Here is a 23,767-nt window from a genome sequence, read left to right on the forward strand (position 1 = left end):
CTAACATATCGGGTAGTCGAGAAGCACATTATCGTGTTACATGTATAATAGATATTTTTAACTTTTTGAATTCTAGCGATGCCTAGCGATATTGCAGATTAAAATGTGCGTTTTCATAAGCTTCTTATCCTCGTACATTATTATCTGCTGGAATCGAAATAAAAGCCCGGGCCTGCGTCACAGGAATCATATAGGCCTACAACGTACAGTACTTATTCTAAACCTGAACATTTCATTATCATCTGTTCATAGCTACATGTTTCATTTTGATTAGGTAGCTCAAGTCAAATTAAGTTGAAGCTTTTCAAGGAGCATCTCGTCGTTTCTCACCGCAACGAGAGTATCATGTACTGAGGCAGCTGGCAGACGATAGGATCTCAACAAACAATCAGCGACTGGGTACGTATTGACGAACTAATAACTTGCGGCTGGCTCCGTATTGATGTTTCCTATTAACACAATAGAGACTCAGCTATAGAAGCGAAGATGCTCTGACTAATAAAAACAATAAGGATGTTTACATTGGCAGTTCGAGGACCGTTCGGTTTAAGTTGAAATCATTTCGATATTGTCAGAGACGAATGTACAAGGGTCGAGAGGGGTGACGCCATTATCTAGCCGCAGATTCACACCAAAATGGCAAGGGAGTGAGCACAAACAACAAAGTACATTACCCATGATTCGCCGACAGAAACCCAGGTTCCATGTGTTAAAAGTGTTGCCATTCCGGTAAAATCTTCATGGCAGTATTTAGCGATGTGGTTCTCATTACAACTCTCTAAAGGGACAGGTTTGGCATGAAATATGTTCATGAACAGCTTCCAGAAAGGAGAATCGGCATGATGCTTTATTCATGCATTTTTGATTGATTGATTGATTGATTAACTGACAGATGAGACGCCTTTGTCGTGGTTATTAAAGGGTTAAGACGAAGTAATCGACAAGAACAGGTTGTTGAATCGATCAACATATCGGCTTGTCAATTAGGCACTAATGACGCCCGTGACGTCACAATGAAGTCATTCACCCGTCCCCAGGGATGTCAATCATGTATTGTACCGTTAGCAATTAATCTCTAGGGTGAGATAGGATGTTTCGATGAGGTCAAAGGTCAGAATCAATACACGGGGATTTCGATTTTCACTCAGGATTTCGCTTTCTTAGAACATGGATCATTATCGGTTCTGAACCATAGCCTTTCCTTAAAGATCGGAGGAACTGCGAAATATATTGAATTTCTTGAGAAACGCATGATTGACATAATATGGTACAAGTCACCCCAATTGATAAGCACCTCTGGTAGTGGACGTCAATTATAGGAATTGAGAATGGGCCACTTTATACGGCCGGTGCACAGCAGCGGAAGAGCTTCTTATAAACATAGTATGACTAAAAGCGACGACATCGGGGAACCGTACATCTTTCACAGGTTCAATGGCGCTATGAGTTGATGACTCCTTTGCAAAAGTAACTCGCCACAATAAAACAACTCGCATTTTTAGTCCCAGCCACACCCGAAATCCATCCCAGTTTGCCCTTTTTGTTCGTTTTGAAATGACAATGGCGGGAAAAAACGAGATCAAAGGGGGTCGTGGTTGGTGTTAGGCGATAGGGGGCACCCTGCACTAACATGCCATTCCAGTTGCTACAATAAACAACTAGCATTTTTAGCCCCATGCTGGTGCCGCTGTCTGGAAGGTGTGGTAGCACCGGTATTGATACCTGTCATTGCACAGTTCTTTTAAGAGGGAGCGTAGCAACTCCCTGCAGACAAGCGAAATTAACATTCAGTCTGAATGAATTTTGCGTCTAGCGCATCAAGGGCATTTGCACCCCTAGTGGTTCATAATCGAATCAAAGCGAGTCTAATAACTTTCTGTCTGTAGAGGTAAATCTAATTTCCCGTTAGTGAAACCTCGAACATGAACAAAACAACGATGATACATCGCTTCGCAGATTAACTCCACTGCAGACAAAAATGAGCCTCTTCGGCAATGCATTCCAAACTAGGGAATCATTATTACCAATGCATTGTGTATAGTTTCTCTATGAAGATACACGAGCAGTATCGGTCAACTGTAGATGAATTGAACATTGCTGTTACAATACCATAAACGACAGTACACATGTGTGCATGTTTTTGCGATGCTTTCGTGCCAATATACCAATTGACAGCGAAATGTATATTGGAACTGAACATGACGTGACATGTTTCGTTGCCGGAGGTAGTTTGCTCTAAGGAGCGTTTACCAAATCACAACTCGTCATGACAATTTATAGTCTCCAGTCAGAATAATAATAATAATAATAATTTATTATATTAAAAGTGCTTTTGAATGAAAATCATTTGCAAAGCACCGTACAATTTAAAAAACAACACATAGTAAAAGAGAAAATTGTACATAGATATCAAAACATTCATAGAGATTAAAACATTTAGGTGCAGGTGTCGAAGTGTTCAATAAAAAGGTGAGTTTTAAGATGTTTTTTGAAGGCGCTGGACCAGAAGCGACCAAAACTAGCTTGTCTTCCAACTGTATGTCGTAATAGCCGATATCAACCAATCAGAACTCGTGTTATATAAAAATTCGACACCTAATTAATTCAACCAATCAGAACTACGTGTATATCTTTTCGGGATTGCCTATACAGAACTCGTCTTACAAGCGTTAAAGGCGAATTCTATGCATTGGATTGGTCGACAGTAGCTGATCCCTTGAGGTCAGGACTCGATTGGTTAAATATTGATCACAGCAAGCTATCGTTGATCGGTTATCAGTGATCATCTCAGTGCCATGACAGCGACCGAGTGGGTCACATCCCGACCATGTACTACGCATTAAGAAAAAACATGTCGTACTTTTGATTAATAATTACTCCATTGTATATGTAGCGGTGAGAATTCACCATTTTTTAAAGGAATATAAACGAGGATGATCCGATAAGAACGAGGTCTATGACTAAGAATCGTACAAGAATCTTGTGGACAATGTACACGTACATGCATATAAACTGAATAAGTTCGAATCTTATCTGGAGTTTCGACTTGGGATTGCATGACGTCACCTCTATCAATCTTACTCATCACCAGTTAATAACATTGTCAATATTAAAAATAAATGTACGACATGTTTTATCTGACACGTAGTATAATCGCGATTGATCGTGACGTGAGCCAGATTGAAGCTATTGCCGCGCTGTCTATCAATATTGCTGTCTATCTGATGTCGGCGATCGAAAATGGAAGATGTCAGATAAGGATAGGACAGGATTAACGTCAAGGCTGTTGGTACTGGATGACCAGTAAGTTTGTGGCTTCCTCAGATTCAGGATTTTTTTCGCACTTCTTCCTCATTTACAAATCACTGACTAGAATCGGAAAAATCCAAACTATGTTTTTTGTCATTTTGTCCGTCGCGTAGCTCACCTTCGCCGCTGACGTCAGATACAAGACAAGACCAGGCATATCGAGTTTTTAACGTACATGTACAAACATGCATATTCAAGCCAACGTTACCTAGGTTACCAAAATAGGGGAACATTCTTCAGCAAGGGGCCAATCGCGTAGGTACTGCTTGGGAGAAATCCCCATTGGTTTTCCAGTTGTCGCTAAAAGAAGCAACTGAACAGGCTTGCTTCGCGGTGGGAATGCTGATGAGTAAATCTAAATCTTTTGCGCATGTTTTCGTGGTATCAACACAGTGTTTTGCAAACCGACTCAGCACGGGGTGATTATGAGTGTAATGCGGTAATTGGTCTGTGTCTAGTGATGTTAACGCGGACAGGAACAGAAGATGAAGAGGCAAATGAACCATGCTTCGACTAGGTCCACCTTGGCGGAAGAATGAGTGGTATTTACTAGAAGGAACTGCAAAATGTAGCCCTACATTACCATTTTCCGTTAGCCATGTTAGCACTCGGCAGCAATTTAATTACAACTCATGTCACAGTCGATTTGGCGAACCTTCTTCTGAAGATCTTCTTCCCCTCTTTTGTATTCAACGACAGTATCAAATTCTTAGGTCGGTGGATGTCAGGAAGCGGGCTGTGGTATTGAGGCCTTCCTCCCGTTCCCCACAATGTTTGCACACGCGAATCAGAATCGCTAAGTCGTCAGAATTCATCTATATGATGTTCATAGACACCCGGTGACAGTAGGCCTACACATGGTACAGTTGCTTGTTGAAAGCCGTAACACGGCGCTGGCTGTACTGGTTTATACGTGACTGTTACCCTATCGTACTCTAGTCCCCCCCCCCACACACACACAAGTCGTGTTTTTTTCAATTTTAGCTCTGACAAGATATTTTCTTTTATTTCATCGATTCCTGGACTGTTATAGAAACGATAAATACAATGACGAGTTGTAGTCTTGAGGTATATACTGATATAAACATATGGAAAGGTGAAATAGCTAGGGTCTCAGGCGCATAAAGCTTTGATTAAAGGCTTGTCTGGTACTACCCTGCACAGTCTTAACTGGAGCAATAAGCAATAGCGATCAAAACCGCTGTCTGATCTTGTTTCGTTTAATGAAATGTTTGCTACCTATCATTACCTTGATGTTATTTTGGATGTTAGTTTGAAGCATACAACTTAAGTAGTGATTAAAGCCGGTTATCGTTTTGACCGGAGAAATATTTCAGCTCGCAAAGTTAGATAATCACACTCGCTACAAAGCACATGGAATTTCTGAAGGTTAGTGAGCGGTAACTGAATGCGAAAGTACAACCCCGGGGGGCTACTGGCGTATTCGCCCTCAACGATATAGTAGGATGCTCTTCCCCAACGTTATTTTCATATATTACTATCCTCCAATAACCGCTTGCAATGTCGGCATCAATTTGAAAAATAATCGTCAAAAGACGGCAATAACAGTCGCTCGCTAACCATTGACCAATCAAAGTCCTTATCAGCGAAGAACTGAGCCATCGCCGCCGTAAGACATCTTTTGATTGGCTATGACAAGTAGAGAAAATGCACAGTGTAGGTCCAATAAGTAAAGAATCGGCGGCGAAGAATTTTCCAGTAGCTGCGCATGCATCTGGCGCCACCTAGCACCTTAATTTAAAAACAGATTTTCGATGAGAATAACCAACAGAGGCGGTTCTCCCTCCCCAAACCCCACACCTTCTGAGATCTGGCGCCACCTAGCACCTTAATTTAAAAACAGATTTTCGATGAGAATAACCAACAGAGGCGGTTCTCCCTCCCCAAACCCCACACCTTCTGAGTGGTGCATCGTCTTAGTGTTCAGCAAGCCCGATCCCACCAGCAGCAGACGTCTTTATTAATCTATTATCCACCGCCATAAGTAGTTGCACTATTTGTCTTTATCTTGGCTCTATCACCATTGTGAAGAACATTGACTGTCCTGAAAGACTGCTTGTTTACATAATACTGCGGCTCCAGAGTGTTCGATCTCATCGCGTTATTTATGCAGTCGACTCTGTTCAGATCAAAAGAATCGTAGCGGCCATTTTGAAATTCGTAAAATAATTGAAATCTTCGTCGAAATATAGAAATAATTGCAGGTTTCGCGACCTTTACGAGCTACAAACGCCGAGGGGACCAGTTGAGGTGGAGGGGGTTTGAAGGAGATGAAATGAATTAAGCTGTTGTGGCTTCAAGCCATTTGAGATGGTCCCTGATACTAGAGTGTACCCCGTCCTCGCACTACCGTACAATTTCCCGAGATGTATTGAGCGTGATACATCATAGTTAACGACGCGATCATTGCCAACCATTATCATCTCAGCCCGGTTGCTTTTTTTGCGACCTGACAAGAAAACATGAGGTCATGGCCATTGGATCCCCTCGCCTTGTACGGCGAGCCATGGCCAACAGTGGCCGGACTGTGATTTACATGCAGTGTGTGGCCATTTTGAGCATGATATTTCTGTGTTGAAAGAATAAGTTAATCCTTTCCCGCTAGGGCAGTACCTCGAGGCCAATGACTTGGCATTCGTCGCTCAAAATAGCAACAAGACTGGCTTCCTCGCGGTTGGAATTCTGGGCCGCAATTTCACAAGTCCCACCAATGCAAAGAGAGATTGTGGCATTGTGTAATGGAGGTTTGCGACTTAGAGATTGCAAGCAAGGGCACAACTGCACACCCTAACCCTGACAAAGGATTTGTCTCCGACTTGAATATAACCTGGATCGCAGACTGCGCATTGCAATGCGTCGATGTTGTTTTAATGGGGCATTTTGCGACACGGCTGCAAACATTAGGCTCGGCACGACACATTACTGAACATACACAATTTCTCATTTGCCGCCGATGGTGACCATAAAACTCCAATTTGCGCAATAAAACGCAATGGGGTACTTTAAAGGCATTTTCGTACGTCGTTATGAAGACATATTGATGCGGGTTTGTCAGTTTTTACAACGCATCTCTGTTTGAATTTTCAACTAGCAAATGGCAAAGGTTGTGGGGTGTGTGTTGCGTGATTTGATTACTGTACATTTATGACATGCGGTGTGTTGGGAGGCACTGTGCACGTTCGAGGTGGCGCCACCATCCTATACTGAAACACCTCTGTCGGCAAAATACGGTCGGCAATGTACTTTATACACCTAAGTAGACGTCCGTGAGCGAAGTTAGAACTATTTTACGACCTTGGGGAGCGCTGAAGGTAATTTGAGTGAGACTGTCTCCGCCCGTTGTCTGATTTTGCTTGCCTATCATTGACCAACAAAAAATCGACAGCACTTGGCCACGCCACCAACGTCTTCATAGCTTGGCTGGACCTTCGGCGGTGCAAGCGGTGCAAGGAAATGTTCGATATGACCTACTCGAAACGGATACCGTTCTTGCTGAAGGCATCAACTAATACTATCGTAGCAAGTGCAGGCCGGCCTACCTTAATTGCTTTGGGGATGCGGCAACTTCATGCATTTAGTAACAATTAATGAATAGCTTTGCAAAGCATCCCCAAGATGATACTGCCCACCATTATCTCATTATTTTGCAATAAGTTTTGGCATGCGGCAGATAAAAAACGTCGTATTTTTGGTTAGTGATATGTGGTTGAGTGGTCCGTAGGCAATAACAAATTAAACAGCGCAATTTGTGGCTGGTAGTGTGTTTTATACCAAAATATTGATTCCATTCATTTGTCTGGTCTATACTTCGCTTGCTCGAAATTGCTGCCGTGAAAGTATACAATTTTAAAAAGATTTAGGGCAAAATCATGGTATAAAACATTTTAAGGTGATTTCTGAGGGAAGGAGGCTCCCGCTAGCTACGCTGAAGCCGCGATGAGACGTCACTATACCTACTCAGCAAGGCGTACAAGAAAGGCAAACAATTTGCGATTTGTCTGCGCTGATTTGAGATGCGAACAACCTTAGAATACCCTCTCTTCCAAACCATACACGATGCAGATATTGCTGCTGTTGTTCAAAACCGAGAAAACCCTGATTGCGCCGATCGGCGCCCGCGCTCACGTGACCAGGGTCGAGATAATCCTTGGTGAAAATACCCCAATTAGCTCGGGATGAAACGTGTAATTGATTGAGCAGTCAGCTTTGGCCAAAGGAGACTTAGTATGGCACTGTCAGGGTGGAAATGGAGGCAACTGTTTGAGACAAGTGGTCAGATTAGATCGGATGATTCGCGCCAAGGGGGCTTAGCTCGCGAGATGACGCAGAGGAACGGCGCATGCGTAATGGCATGGTTCAATCTCCGGACAGAGCCTTCGATTACACCATTCTCGTACAGGAATCGGTGGCTAAGACTGTCACGAGATCACACCGATTCGTTGATTGGGCATGCTCACGCGGACGATCGTTAGGTTAAGCGGGCCTTGGCGTTAAGTCTAATAGACTCAACTGAAGAACGTAACGTGAGCGTTGGTGACACAATCTGTTTGTACAACCAGCTAGGCCCTGATGCTGCAAAAAGCCACATATGACATCACTGGTCACCAGAACGCAGAAGGAGAAGATATCACACACGTGGCTCTTACGTTGTGGCACCTCAGCATCATCTACCAATATCTACCTCAGATCTACCGGTGTGCAAGGGATAGTAGTCCTAGGGCTGATAGTCCGTGTAACAATAGCCCGCATTGCTAAATGTTTTGGTTAGGGTTAGCGGTACAATAGATCATGCTGCTTAATTGGTCAAATACAATGCTACCGGACTATGACTCCAGGGGGACTATATCCGCTGTCACACCGGGTATGAATTCCTAATGTTTTGAAAGTTTTTTAAACAGCCTATAATTCAACCAATTCCTTCGCTTCCTAATTTAACCCGCAGGATAACAAGACAAATCACAAGCTTTAACTTAATCCTGATCGACTAGAGGACGATCCGCTAAAATCCCCGTCCAGTGTCATCAGATATCCTAGCAACACGCCATCAAATACGGTAACCATGACAACTGCACAAACACTCGGTTCAAAATAGTCGTGGAATGGGAATTGATTTAATGTTCGAAGTCTTGGAAATGATCGCGGCTGTCTTTTTGTAGTAGGTTCGCTAATTAGAGGGAACTCAAATGCTACTTGGGACTGTTTTAGTCACAGAGACAGAGAGCTACTTATCAGTGAGTTAGTCGCCATTCACCTCGCATGACGGACTGGCTCTTGTGCTGAAGAGGAGGTCATGGCAAAACTCGAGCTATTTTGCGATGATCAAAGAAAATGCATGATTTCGCCAGAAATGATAATGAACATTAAAATTGAATGTTAGCATCAGAAAGTGCTTAGGGAGAGCTTTACACTGAATGGTTATGTGAATAGGCTGCGACAAATTATTTACATTACGTTATTCAGCCCCTTACCTCGTAGATAAAAGAATTCAGGCCGAGCTCAATACACGGTCTATTGTCTTCAAACAAATCGCTCGCATTTAGGCCTAAATTTCCTTTGTTCTGCTGTCTTATCAAATGGTTATAATGACTAATCTTGATAACATCGGCCCCCACGAAAACTGCTTCCATGGTGTCGATATGTATAAACCGGCTAGGGCATATCAACGTATTGTAGATTTTTTTACTTGTTATGTCGATCAAATGAAAGGGAAAATCAACTTAATAAACTTAACATAAACAACCCACTCAAAAACCTACGTCGTGAGTATTTCAGGAACCAACTTGATGCAAACAAGTTGAGTATTTCGGAAACCAACTTTATGACAACAAGTACCGTTTTTAACACATCAATAATTCTACTGTTTGAAACAATGATGTATTTTTGGGATTATATTACGCGTGGTATTGACATTACACACCATACCCAGGCTATGGCAACTGTGGTTATTTTGAGACAGAATTCAATAACGCGTATCAAATGCAGCGCAGATCCAAGCGCATTAAGAGTTGTTGTCAGTGATGCAAGTTAGTGTCATTTATGGTTTTGAGGAGACAAATAACAAGGTAGTTTATACATAACGCCCGAAAAGTTTCGATTTCAGAGCGTATGGTTACGGACTAATACATTTGTATTTAAAAAAAAAGATATTTAGACCCTATTTGAGTCAGGATAATTCACAAAGAACTGCATTGACCTTACTTTAAACGCAAAAGGGCAATCGCCATATGTGTATCAGTCAGCGCATAACGCCCTATTGGCCTTTATTTCATGCAACATTGGCCACAAATGATAGATATATGCTATATACGTCACTTGAAACGTATGCAAAGATAGGCCTGAAAGCTTGCAAACCTAACGCAGTTTGAGCGCTGCTGTGAATAGGACGCGTAGTCTTAAACGTAAACGGGAAGCTGCGAAACATCTCTCGTAATGCTGCTTGCAATGTATGCTAACGATAACTGCTTTCAATGACATTACAAGCATTGGCAAGGTAACAAATTTTCTCTAGCCATGCCAGCCACAGTATTAGGCTGACTGAGGTGCTTTCGGCAGTTGTTAATCGGAATTTATCGGTGCAAAATGTGTTGGACAAATGCGGCGCTTTTAGCCATAAACCCGGCGCCGCATTTGTAGGGCGCCCGAATTCCAAACCACTGAAAAAACAAGCCTCCAAGCCTAATCAGGCTACCTGATTTGCATGCCGGCTCTACAGGCCTAATTTGCATGCTGACCACACGTACAAGCCTAATTTGCATGCTGACCACACATGCCGAATTTGTATGCATGACCACCACACACGGTCAAATCCGTATGATCTGTGCACAGCTTATTTGCATGCTGACTTCCAATCATGCCTACCATAGATAAGCTTAGCAGTCAGCATGCATATTAATATTACAGCTGTTGTACTAGTGGACCATTATAGACATTCTTTCACTTCATGTCTTCACCTGCGAAATAAATAGCTTCATCGCAATATGCGGAACATATGTATAGCATTCTTCAGTGGGTCATGATGTAGCCGGCTAGACAGTTAGCACAGACAGTTTAATTGAATATTTGGGTTGAAAGTCGAATTGCATGGTTTCTACTGTTGAACGTCAGTCATGGCTCTTTTACCACATGGAAAAGTTACTTGTATGGGAGAGTGTATCACCATCTCACCATCTTTGATTACATCAAAGATGAGAGGAAATACGTCATCAATATAGAATTTAGTGTGTCTGGATATCACATGTTTTCAGGTGAGTTTTAAACGTAAGCAAGGATGATTCTTGATTCATCTTGCTAGTTCCCTGAGCTCCAATGTTTAAAGGGAGTCTATGGACAGGAGCACATATTCAACAACGGCCAGCTTATCGGCACTGTTACTATATACCAAAAAGTTGTGCTAAAGGAGAAGTCGCAACTGAAACCAAAGAGATGTTGCAAATATTTCGGTCACCCAACGATACGCTATCGCCACTGTACATCCTTCGTGTATAGGGGTTTGTGGATTTCTGAATCCGTATCTATTTTGCACTACTACTAGCACTAGTACTGCATGCACGGCAAGTAATGTTGCGAAGAATATCGCTACTCAAAGAAACCATATTGCTAAGAACTAATCTCATAACTTATGACCAAGGTATATTATATCGCCACTGTACATCCTACGTGCAAGAGTTTACACTGTTCCAACACCTGCATGCCGCGGTATCACCGGACCTAACCGCGTGAAGAGGATCACTCTGGGCAAGAGAACAAGCCAAAGGTAACAGAGATAACAAAGAAAACAAGATTGAGGTGGAGAAAATGTAGTTCAACATCAGTCCGACATCGGTTTGATAGGAAATCCATACGAAAACCATGGGAATACTTTAATAGAAAAAGCGGAGAATATGTATGCTGTGTGTCAGAGCTTTTATTCTCGTTCACGATATAATTAGACATGCTGCCTTTTGAATCATTCAAAGCTGTATGTTCACTGGTGACGTTCTTTGACCCCTTGTGTTTGGCCGGTATGTTCGTAAAAGAACATCGAAATACATACACGTACGAAAATCATGGGAAGACATCATAGAAAAGGCAGCGAGAATGTTACAGTTCGAGTTTGCCTTGCAATAAACATGATTGGACTTTAAGCTCCCAGTTGAACATTTGTTCAATTTCATGAAATCCTACTCCCGATTCTGTTTGGGAAAAAAATGAGTGGGAGCGGTACCAGATTAGCCTACTGGCTACAGATCGAGTCATCCAGTCTTTGTGTTGTCACCTTCGGTATTTTGCGATATCGGCGCATACGCTAGTTTGTCAGAGAGATAGAATCCGCTCCAAGCAATCCATGTTTTGTGTGGCTAAGGTATTTTATCTTCAAGTGTACTAACATGCTAACGGTGGTTGCGTTACCGTTGAAGTGCTTCCATGTGGCATAAAAAGCGATGACAGCGCACTACACTGCTAACGACGCTGACATCATCCTGCACTGGCGGAGTTGATTTGCGGGCTCGGCATCGCAATTTAGAAGGTCCATTTGTATCCATTGGATCATTGTATGAGACCCATAATTCACGCTCTCTCAGTTGTCGAAGCCAGTAGGAAATGGCTTCCTCTGGTTAACATTTGCTGGAATATCATCCATTCATCACTATGCAAAGAAATACGCAATATAGGCATTGCTTTGATTCGGCCAAATGCACATTCTTTGATGTGAGGCATATACAGCATATGATAAACAAACAAAAGATTAGAAACCAGTGAAAGATACGACCCGATACCCGCAGGAGAGAAGGAAGCTGACGGAAAGTAAATATTTTATGACCATGTTTCTGTACCCCTGAAATGAGAGGAATCCAAGAAAGCAGGATCTTCGTCCGAGATGACTCGCAAAGAAATGTTTACCTTTTGGTGTTATTAGGTGCTGTGTAGTCATGATTTCCAGTTATCTGCCTGTTAGAGCTTTCCCACATGGTTCAGCGTCTGCTATCATAGGTCTAGGAGAAGTTTAAAGATCACAGCGAGTAATATAGCTGTTGCAGGGTGTTCGATTCGTCATAATGCCACTTTGCTGCTGAATCATGCTTTTCAGTGTTGGCTTCGGGGCTCGATGGAATAACTGCCTGAGTCAAGCTTGGGACTTAGGCAGGCAGATTTACCTCATACCAAAATCCAACAAATGTGACTTAGGCAGTTTTACAGTCAAGTTTGGGACTAAGACAGATTTATATGCCTAAATCAAACAAATTTGACTTCGGCAGTTTTATATCAAGCAACATGGCCGCCAGGAGCGGCACACTCAGGAAAAATGGTCGAATATACCCACTGATAGTTCAATATACCCATGGTAGGCCAATAAAGCCCATAATGTTGGTCCACACCCGATCGAACCCTTGAAATAATGTCTTTTTGTCATGTTTATATTTGGTTATTTGCGGTTGCTCTCCTTTTCCACACGGTACTAGTGCAGTATACTTTATTAACCGGGAAATGTCCCTAGAGCAAAACATTCGCAATGTTGTTTACTGAATGTTTATAGTGAGAGTTTTCGCATATTTCACCAGTCATCGTAAATACCACATACTAGATTTATAGTAAGAACCAAGTATGAAAGGAAAGAAGTTTGATCATAGCAGGTTGATTCAGCCCCATGTCTCGTTCTTAAGAGGGTGGATTGTCGTTTCGGGAAGCCGGAATTGCCCCAAAATGACTATCGCGACTCGTGATTGGGAGAGGAAAATTTGATGCATCACTGATGTCCCCTTTCACCTTTTCTTCTACGTGATCGAGCGGCCTAAACGACAACTTAAGTCCTGAAGCGGCTTGTCGTTTCGAGGTCATCTGTACTTCCCACAGTTTTCCTTCGACATTGTGTCTGCGGGCCAGAATATCTGTGGCAGGATCTCCTTTCACAAACGAGGTGATAACCTGCCCGTTTTTCTTGTACGTAGTTTTATCACTTTGAACTAATACAAAGGTACGAGTCATCTTGATGAACCAAAATGAATAAAAAAGACAAATTCGAACTCAGACAAGCCAGACGTGTAATGACTGTCCCTTTCCTGTTTTTGTAGAGATATAAACACGACAAAACATCTTCACAAGCTCGTCGCTGCCCCGCCTCCGCATTTTCTGATAAAATCGATGGGTGTAATTTTGCTCCTACAAGTAGATCCGTGATTCACTGCCTACAAAACGACAGTGGGCTTGTTCATTCAAGTTGGATATTTTCCCGTACCCATGTCATTATCCTCCTGGCCCTTGACAAAAAAACTCTTCTGCAAACTGCGATATTGAAGAAATTGCAAAGGGATCCTCTAATGATATTCAGATTACAGAAGGAGCTATAAACACCACTTTAATATTAGCACTTTAAAGTCAGCCCGCAATTATTTTCCTCCGATGTCAATGTTTTGACAAACAATATGTTATATTTAGGGTGTGAGGTAGAGTTGTGGTTAACGCCAGGTGCGAGGGAGTTTGTTAGGAGTAGGGTTGACGGCACCGGGGCAAGAACGGGCATTCCTCCTCTCTTAGAGAAATTGCCATTCGGTTAAAGCGGGCATGTAGCAGGAAAGAAGTCGCAACCGCCCCCATGACGTCCGTTTTAAGCGCCGACAGGTTACAAACTGCGCGGAGATTAACCATGAATCAGGGAGATGAGTTATAAAACGTATCGATCCGACACAACGTATGGGGGCGACACAGCGATTACAAGAACGGGACTATCAGCTTCACAGGCGCAAATATCGGAAAATATTTCTCTCCGCGTTTCATGCCCGCCTTCCTGTTATCATGATCATAATAGTGGGTAAGCGTTCTTTAATTGGGAATTAGTCTATTGATGATTAACCCTTTGAAATTTAATGCAGTGTAGGTTGTACGAAAGGTGTTGACTGATGGTAAGAAGATTGCTTTTTTGTGTGCGTAGGCCGGGCTTCGACATTATGCGCAAGGTTGGTATGTGGGACTTCGAAAGTCGAAGAGGGTGCACTTCAAGATGAACCCTCTGCTACACTGATATACTATTCCAGATTTTTCGGAAATGTATCTCTGTCTAAGTATACGTCTCCATACTGCAAATCAATGACGCGGCGGTCTACACATTGACACCGCCGAGAGCACACGGAAGAGATTAACCCAAATATGACAACAGGTGAAAACACTGTTCCGAGTATGCCCGAGACTTGTCCTGTAGGTCAGAATGTAAGCCCAATATGACAAAATTTGGTTCACTTATAGTCACACTATTTCCGCATCAATCTATACACCTTTCCAGAAATGGGGCGCTGAGTGTCCGAAATAGTGATGTCATAAGGGGAAACTAGGCCTTATGGTGGAGGGACAAAGGAGATAGTCATGGTTGACCAACACACTTGAATGCCTTTAATGACGGACAAGGGGGAAAAAGTTAGTTCCAATGCAAGCCACCAATTTCGGGAAGCATGTATATGGTGGTCAGTAGAATAAGACAAAGCGAAAACTGCTTAATTTATGTAGAGTCTTAAATGCTGCTGTATAGATTACCGAATTTTGTAGGGTCTTTTTTCGGTGTTCCGCTTTTTCTGCATACGCGGGTGCCAAAGGAGAAAAACACGAACTACTCAAAGCGACCTCACGTGGACCAGAGACCATTATCTCCGGCATTACAGACCCCTTACGAGGTATAAAGTCACAACAAAACGTGGGTGGTCTAAGAAGAGGTAAAAGGATGGTAGTTTCCGGCAGGAGCAGTCTGCATGGCATGCTTGGCTTCTGACATACATGTCGTTGATTATTGCTAGAGAAGCACCTAAGGTTTTACGACGTGTCAGTCCCATCAGCTGGCCATAAACTGATTTCATGGCTTCTTGTCAGATCCGCAACGCGAACTTATGCATCCAACGCAAGACTTGAGCAAGGAAACATAATGCCTCTTCTATACAAAATGACTAAGTCAACATAATAACGCCCGTTACATTGAAAGCAGTACCGATCATAATGTCAAAGAGTTCGTTTGCGCTTAAAAAAGAACACGTAGAACCAATTTCCACCAGTTGTTGTTGTGTTGAACCGATTTCATCTTTTCAAAGGGCAGCCACCTTTGTTGTTGTTGTTGTTGTTGTTGTTGTTGTTGTTGTGGTCGTTGTTTTTGTGGTTGCCGATGAACAGCAGCAGGGCCAATTTCTGTCTCTTACGACACCAGCGCCCCAAACGTCTTTTGACAAATGTTTGAGACACTTCAGGCCGCGTGAAAATTGATCATCCCGACCGAGATATGAAAGAAGATGGATCTAAATAAAAGCCACATATGGTGTTCAGGCAACGACGTCAACGCTAGAACGCTCGATCGACTCAAGAAGAGGGAGATCGATGGGGTTAGTAGAAAAACCGACGCTGAATCAATGATGGGCTGGTGTAAAAAGTGGCACCATGGAAATTAGGGCCGCGGTTTCTCTCCATTCGGAATTGATCACTCAAATCAAAGAAGCGATTATTACTAATTGGATATAAAAACACGGGTATAGGGTCGTGCTTTCCCTTTGCCCAATTTGAAATTGGGCGATTTCAGAAAGCCCTGCGCTGGAATGGACTAGAAGTTTGTTGCCGATTCTCGAGTCTGCGCTTTGGCAATGAACGGCAAGGCGGAAAGGAATGGGATCTCTTTTGCGCGATCTCAACTTTTACAGAACCCCATCAAATGGCGACGCGGACTGATATCCAAGATGGCTATCGCCTAAATGTGTCAGAGGTATCACGTAACCGCGTGAAACATAGAGACATTTACATTGGGAGAAAATTCGTTCACTAATTCGCCACAAAAATGACTGAGGATACGAATAAATCCAGCAGGTCGGCATCTCAAAATAAATATCTTCTGCCTCCGCTATTTGATAACTTAATCAGAATGATACAATGCGTTCTACCTGATGGTGGAAAAACCTAATTATGAAATATCGGCTCAAGTTTCCAAAGTAGGTAATAAAATCATCGACATATTTTCGTGCATAAGAGACGGTATAATGTTAATGGGGACAAGATTTACAATATTTTTAAACAGTTGATATTTTGCGACCAATTTACGGAAACAAAACTTTCACGACAGTGTGTATGAGTACCACTTCAGTTTGACTCTAAATATTCGGGCAATCTTTGCTATTTATCATAAGTGTCAAGCCTTATTGAGAAGCCCGTTATGACAATGTCTTATTATCTTTTGCCGACAGTTTATAAGTGGCAAACACCGCAATACGATATGCTATCGTTCCTCACGTTGAACGGTTTCATTATGTCCCTTGCCAGCAACCCACCGTCATGATCGGTGGCTTTCCGGGCATGCCACAGATAGACTTTCCTGCTCACGCCCCTACCCAAACAGCCATCTGTTGGTGTCAAAAGGGTTGATTCCCAGCGGGGGATGACGTACATTCCTGCCATTAAACATGGTTTCTACCGCCAAGAGATGACGGGTGAGCCTAGCGGGTCCGTGATAGGAATATGTTGCGAACTGAGTGTGGTAAAGGAATGATCGTGTCTTGTTCCTGCGCAAATTGAGGATAGCTATCCAAGTAAGGCATTGTCACCAGCTGTCCTGTAAGTGTGGCAGGCGTTTGCTAGAATACTCCTTTGGGGTCTTTGAATCACGGAATTGATCAGTAGATCTCCGGTTACGCGCATGCGTAGCAGGAATTAGGTTGGAGGCTGAGAGCACTGTTGCCATCAGTGTTGCCATCACTGTTGCCACCACAGTTGCACTGTTGCCATCACTGTTTAGTGCTATCATGGGAATTCTGATGAAATGCTAAAAAAGTCTTGTCATGCCTGAATACGCCTGGAATGTTAGTTATTTGGTTTGCAAACATCATTTTGGGCTATTTTGATTTTGAATAACAGAATTCAGGACGATTTTGAAACAAGCTAAAGTTAAGAAAATAATTGTTATGCTGCAGAATGATATGGTCTTTCGAACCTGATAAACTCTACCATAAACATGACAGAATCATAACTTTCCTGATAGTGATATCTTTGCTGTAAAAACTCATGCATTTATTATCGGTGTTGTAAATATGTCGATGGCATGACGGTGATCTTTCATGTATGTTCTAGGTATTCAACCCACATAAACACCCTGCAGAATCAGCTGCAGCCTCTCCGAGCATCTCCAACCACTCCGATTTATGGCCAACAACCTCTCCGAGCATCTCCAACCACTCCGATTTATGGCCAACAACCTCTCCGAGCATCTCCAACCACTCCGATTTATGGCCAACCACCTCTCCGAGCATCTCCAACCACTCCGATTTATGGCCAACAACCTCTCCGAGCATCTCCAACCACTCCGATTTATGGCCAACCACCTCTCCGAGCATCTCCAACCACTCCGATTTATGGCCAACAACCTCTCCGAGCACATCTAGCCACAAACTAAACCGTGTAGCCTTATTAGAAGAGAAGACAACATATTCCTACATAACATTTGGAATACTCTTAATGTTGATGTTACACGGTTAAAAAAGCTATTTTCTATCGCTTTGGTAATGTTGGTCAGAGTATATGTTCATATGTTCATATTAAACATGTTCGCTGAGTGCCATTTACATTTTCCTTCATGTCATTCGACAGAGGAAGGTATTCAATCGCTTTTGATATTTGATATTTTTCTTTTTTCCCACGAAACCATCATCTGTCTTAAAGCCACCAGTCAAAGTCGTATACCAAGCTGTTTTAAGTTGGCGTAGAGAAAGAATGTAGTTAGGAAACTGATATGGTTATGTTTGCTAAGTTTATAAAGTACAAACTTTTTATTGTTACAGATGCGTTGCCAAGATACCCAGATAAGAGTCCAAGTTTGAAAACTGAAGTAGCACTGCATGCATGGCCATCGTTTGGCAAAATGGTGGCGTTCGCTGGATGGCCACAGTCGAGACAATACCACCAATGAATATTCATAGGTTGAAGGGTCCAGGCCTATCAATTAGACGAGTGCATGTTTTTCACTCTCAAGTACATATTTAGAGAGGTATTGAAAAAATATTTGCTGTGGCAAGTCTACAGATATAAAGAAATTATTTGATGAAAAAATTAATTTCGAATTTTGTTAATTTGGTATTAAATAGGGGGCGTGTTTTGAGATTTTTCTGCCAGTTGGCTGAAAAGAGTGGAAATATCAATGTCTGTCTAATTTGTCGATTATCACAAAATTTCCGTGGTCAACTACCAGTTTACTTTTCACCATTTACTTGCCCGACTGTCCGGAATATCATATCAAAATTTCAGATTCACAACCCCACGCAGTATTTGATGCGTCGCGGTCAAACATTGACAATTGAACTGCTAAAAGGCTTAAAAAATCAATGGTGGTCTTGCCTCGTCTGATTAACCACAGAAGTAAATCTGAATTGGTACTTAGAGGAACCAGACTAATTATATAGATCCATCCACGGACCCATCAATGGTCCTTGCATGGACACTTTTGCCTGTTTAGGTGGGCTACTTGCGTTGAATTTTCTGTATGAGCCATAATGATTGCGATAAGTCATTGGATACAATACACACTTAGTCATACTGTTAGTAACTATCGATGGAAACATTGTTGCGAATAATATAGATAACCTCAGAGCGATAACCAAGAACTATAGGCCCATATATCTGCCTGTTCAATGGAGGAAATATCGACTCTGTAACCGTTAGACCTATCTAAGCGAATGCACTTATTCCTTAAGGTATTTACTATCTGTTTCTCAGCAGCAAGTACTACTGGGGTTTGATTATAGGTGGTTACTCTTAGATTATAGGTAGATGAAAAATGTACGCGGATTTCTCATTGCATGGGGATCCCACAGGGCAACAGAGAGCATGGCTGTATCATCGTAGGCCTCATCCTCATACAGATGTTGCCGTGCATCAGAAAGCGAATCAACTCTTGAAAGCGATGAACCGTGTCATAGTTCACGAACTGTCAATGGAGAGTTCACGAACTGTCACGGAGATTAAAGCCTCAGTTTCAAGATTGATAGAACCCTTTCCTCAGAAGGTATAGTCAATGTTTTCATAGGTCAATTCATTAATGATAAATAAACTGAATATATAACTGCAGCAAGGAAGAAGACGAATATAGAGCCGTATAGAGGGACTTAAAGAAATCAATAGCAATGTTTGGATGGCCGCTAAAAAACCTTGTGCGAGAATACGCCTGAAGAGCCGATTACAGTCGCCCGTCGGTTAGTTCGTAAAGTGGCCCTGTATAATGCGCTAGTAAAAGTTTAGGACAATTTGTAGCGGTCTCAGTAAATATCACTTAAATTTGAAGAATTGAGCATTTTAACTGTGTTAATTTGGTATAGAGTATAATTTGGTCAATCAATTCAAGAATTATTGCTAAGACGACTAAGGCTGACGTTACATAGGCCTCATTCGTTCACTTCCCACATGTCACGTTCCCCTTAATGAGTTCGTTCCTCACTGAATGCATGCCACAAGGCCGTGCATTCACCGAGGAACGTTAAGTAAAGCTGGAACGTGACATGTGGGAAGTGAACGAATGAGGCCTATGTAACGTCAGCCTTACATGTATAACTGAACATTTACCTTAAAAGAACTCCAAGCATTTACTCACCATTTAAATGTCTATTGTGGTGCACCGGAAATCCTCCAATATGAGAATCCTAAATATCCATATAGCATGACATACAGTATGATGCTTTATAGCATGACATACACTATGATGCTCTATTCAGCGGTATATCCTGGGTCGTCCTGCATTGGTGGTATTCCTCTCAGAATCTTAGACTGAGCAATCGCTCAGACCAGGTGAAGAGCAGCCGTCTATACCATGATTACAACCAGTACACCGGGCGATCCACGTTTCAAAGCTTCAAAGCTGCGTTGATTACGTCAAGTATTGGAACGTATGCTCGCCGACAGACGCGTCTTCGTTATTGCCACGGGCTGTAAGGAACTGTTCCAGAGGACTACAATTGAGGACAATAACAACAACAGCTAGTGTGAGACATTTGCACTTGGCAGTTTTAATGCTTGATAATGTTAGTCGCAAAGGAACGTGCATGCGCGTCTTACTCTTCCTGAGGCTTGTGCCGGGGCTTTCAATGTGCCATTTTACCTTATATCTCAATGGATGTTATCGCGATTTTACGATGTGCGAATTCCCAATATGCCTTCTGTGTATCCCCCATGGGATTCGAAACTACGTAACACAGAAGAGGAAATATTGCCATTGTTTGCCGGAAGCTGAAGCAATGTCTTCCTGGAACGATCGATTTGAATTTAATTGCATTGTCATTGAGTTAGACAGCTTCGAGACAACCACCGATACGACGAGAAAACCGTGTTTAGTTCACCGCATTCGAAGAAGACGAAGATTCACTATAGTTTGATGAGTAGAAAATTGTGCGGCAATGTGAGCTTCCCGTGTGAAATGAAAGATTCTTTAGCTTATGCGCAAAGTCACAACTCGATCTGTTCGCGCATTTCTTGGTGTCAAAAATGCTCTAAGCAAAGATTTTTCATTGAATTCCTGATTCAGCACTTCAACAATATGAATTACTGTGTACTTGAAAAGGTCGGAATGTGCAGTTGATGCCGGAAGTGAAATGGCTCTCTGCAGATTTGCTTTTTTGTTGCCGCGGAGTACTCTTCGCCTGTGGTCTGCAGACGTCAAAGCGTCAGGCGAATTACCACTTCTGTAAAGTATATATTCTATGTTTGTTGGGGGAAGTGCACATGTGCTCATTTCCATCTACCTAGCTTCCAGATGGACAAGTCGTCCAAAGTTTCCAAAATCGGACAAGTTTCTACCTTACCGGACGTCTAACAGGTGTACTTACCAACTTCGCTCAGTGCTAGTAGTATATATATTTGCGCAGGTTGTTTACAAAGCTTTTCGTAAACGAATTTCTCCAGTAGACGGACTTCCGTACCCACTTTCTGATTACATAAGACGGGTATCTTGCGCTCCGTCTTAACTTACCCAGGTGTTCGTTTTGTATAAATCGTCAGATCAGGAACATAGATAATCAAAGACAGAACCGCCTAGCCAACGTCATTACAAGCATAATAGACAGGTTTCGCAACCCTTACGAACGCCGGTTGTGTGATAGAGTCCTGCGCAGATTTGTTTGCCCGACACTCGTAAAGCGGGCTTTTATTCTTACCGAAATAGCACATGGAATCGGGGAATTTATCAAAAAACACCAGCAGTTAACATGGCCTCGTGTGTCTCCGATTCAGATATGTCACATGAAAACGCCAATAAAACAATTTAGAATCATTAGAACTGTTTCAAATTCACATAATGGCATTGATAAGCTATAATATGAGTACACTTCTGGAAAGATTGATGAAAATCCCAGCATTAATTGTATTAAATCACGAAAATGTATGTACACAGAATGTACACTGAATGTATAGCAGATTTAATTGTGTACGTGCCCGCCAGGGCAATATCACCACCAGCGCCGCCTGGTGTTCTGATACCGCTGAGTCTGGTTCTCTGTTCGGTCCGCACATAGGAAATATCAGTAGCAACAGAATGAGCCGTTGTTTCCGCGCTATATACGATCCGCCATTACCCAGCAAGCAAACGAGGCTGTTCCGGCATTCGTAACCATGGTGATGCCATCAAGTGTTGCGTGTATATGTCGTCAACTGTCATCGCAGTGAGATATACATTGTTTCTTGACATTATTGTATACTGGTTAAAATATCAACTTGCGAATAGGGAGTGTCTCCATCTTGGAGAAGCTGGTGATATCAAAAGTTCAATCACACCAATGGCCCCAAATCATTAGAGCTGATAATCAGGACACCGTTGATTTGACTCTCAAAATGACCAGCAGATAGAAGCACGGGCCTGATCAGACGTTCGCGGTTCTGACAAGGTACCGCGGCCGCGGCAAAAATGCAATATTCATTCGTTCTAATCAACATAAACTTTAAGTATTTCGAACAAATCATAACATTTTGTACGACCCATTCTCCAAGCGACGTCAATGGTGATCATCGTTGCCAAGTCTCACTCGGTCTACTGTTTCTGCCACATCTGGTTCCCCAGCCACCTTTTAACAATGGGAAGAATCGACGGCCAACAATGGTCAGAATGGAAGAGACTAGAGAAGCAGGTCCAGGACAGATTGCCGCGAAAATTTATAAATAGTTCGGGAAACTTATAACATCCTCTTGCAGCATCCTCTTGCAAACAGGGCCTACTCCTTACGCATGTTTCTGATTGAGGGAGTAAACATATCGAGGCCACACATCGAGTGATCCATGGCCGGATTTGTCAGGATGTCAAGCCAGCTTCCCAAACTATTTATAAATTTTCGCGGCAATCTGTCCTGGACCTGCTTCTCTAGCCTCTTCCGGTCAGAATGGGACGTGTTTAAGGTAGGATACGCATGCGCAAACATCATTGCGCGTTCTACTTTTTCAGAACGGTGGACGAGGGATCGTTTCAGTTTTTTCGTCCAATTTTGCAAGAATACGATCCATTCATCAAACTAAAAACAAAACAAAAAGATGTTTTTCATTGCCTGAGCGACGCCGAGGAAGGTCACATGGCTTAGAAAAAAGATGCATACGAGAAATTTGTATTAACATACAAATCCTCTTCGAAGTTGGCGCCACTTCGTGCGTGATCAGTCATGCTGTCACCTGATCACTCCTTCACGGATCACAGCAACACTGAGCGCCCGTGACTGCGCTGATCATTGTTCAAATTCATATCTTTATCACACAACTGTTTGACACAAATACATGTACACTTCACAGTGTAATGAAAAAACTATCACGACATCCTTAAAATGATATTTTATCGAAACATAACAAGAAGGCTATTCAATCCATGTTACAAGCAGCGCACCATACACAGTGGATCAGTATGTGGACTAGACCAATACTTCGTCCCCAAAAGGGGACGAAGTGCGAGGTGCCTATTGCGAAAATGATTGGTTGCCGAAACAATGGCCTGATTGGTTGGCTAGCCTGGTGATGTCAAACTATTATTACGCCGAGGGGTTTTCCTGTTTTTCATCATGGCTTAAGCTAATGCGTTTGGGCTGGAATTCCTGGCTTTTTCGAGCTCACACATAGGCTCGATGTACAGGGTAGCGGATCGAGGCTATGTAATGGGCTGTGTGTGGATGAACAAAATGTGGTTGAGGGACTATTGTGAGAATTTCAACGGGTGTATGTAAAATCCACATGCCTCGGCGAACGGGAGATTGCTGTACGACTATGCCATCTCCTGGCATCGTTTGTAGGACACCTCTGTTGTATCATCATGTTTCAGGTTGTTTTCCGCTGCTACTAGATTAAACCTACACATGCATGCGTTATCAAAAATGTTAAAACATCTTGAATTATTGTGAACCGCAGTTTACAGTGTAAATGCATTATGCGCCCTCGAAGCCTCGATTTGAATTCAGCAGTTATAGTACCGCTTGGGTTGGTGCAAAATATGGACGCC

At 42.6% G+C, this 23,767-nt stretch overlaps 1 protein-coding gene across 1 annotated transcript in view; it reads right to left on the reverse strand.

Annotated features, from left to right (window-relative positions):
- LOC135502854 (potassium voltage-gated channel protein Shaw-like) overlaps positions 1–20,099 on the reverse strand; it is a 90,758-nt gene extending 70,659 nt beyond the window's left edge. Inside the window, exon 1 of the mRNA XM_064795976.1 lies at positions 19,901–20,099. The gene's annotated coding sequence lies outside the window, so the exon portion shown is untranslated. The remainder of the gene's footprint in view (positions 1–19,900) is intronic.
- Between the last annotated feature and the right edge of the window lie 3,668 nt (positions 20,100–23,767).

The sequence above is a fragment of the Lineus longissimus genome, chromosome 19, assembly GCF_910592395.1.
Source record: "Lineus longissimus chromosome 19, tnLinLong1.2, whole genome shotgun sequence".
NCBI lineage: Eukaryota > Metazoa > Nemertea > Pilidiophora > Heteronemertea > Lineidae > Lineus > Lineus longissimus.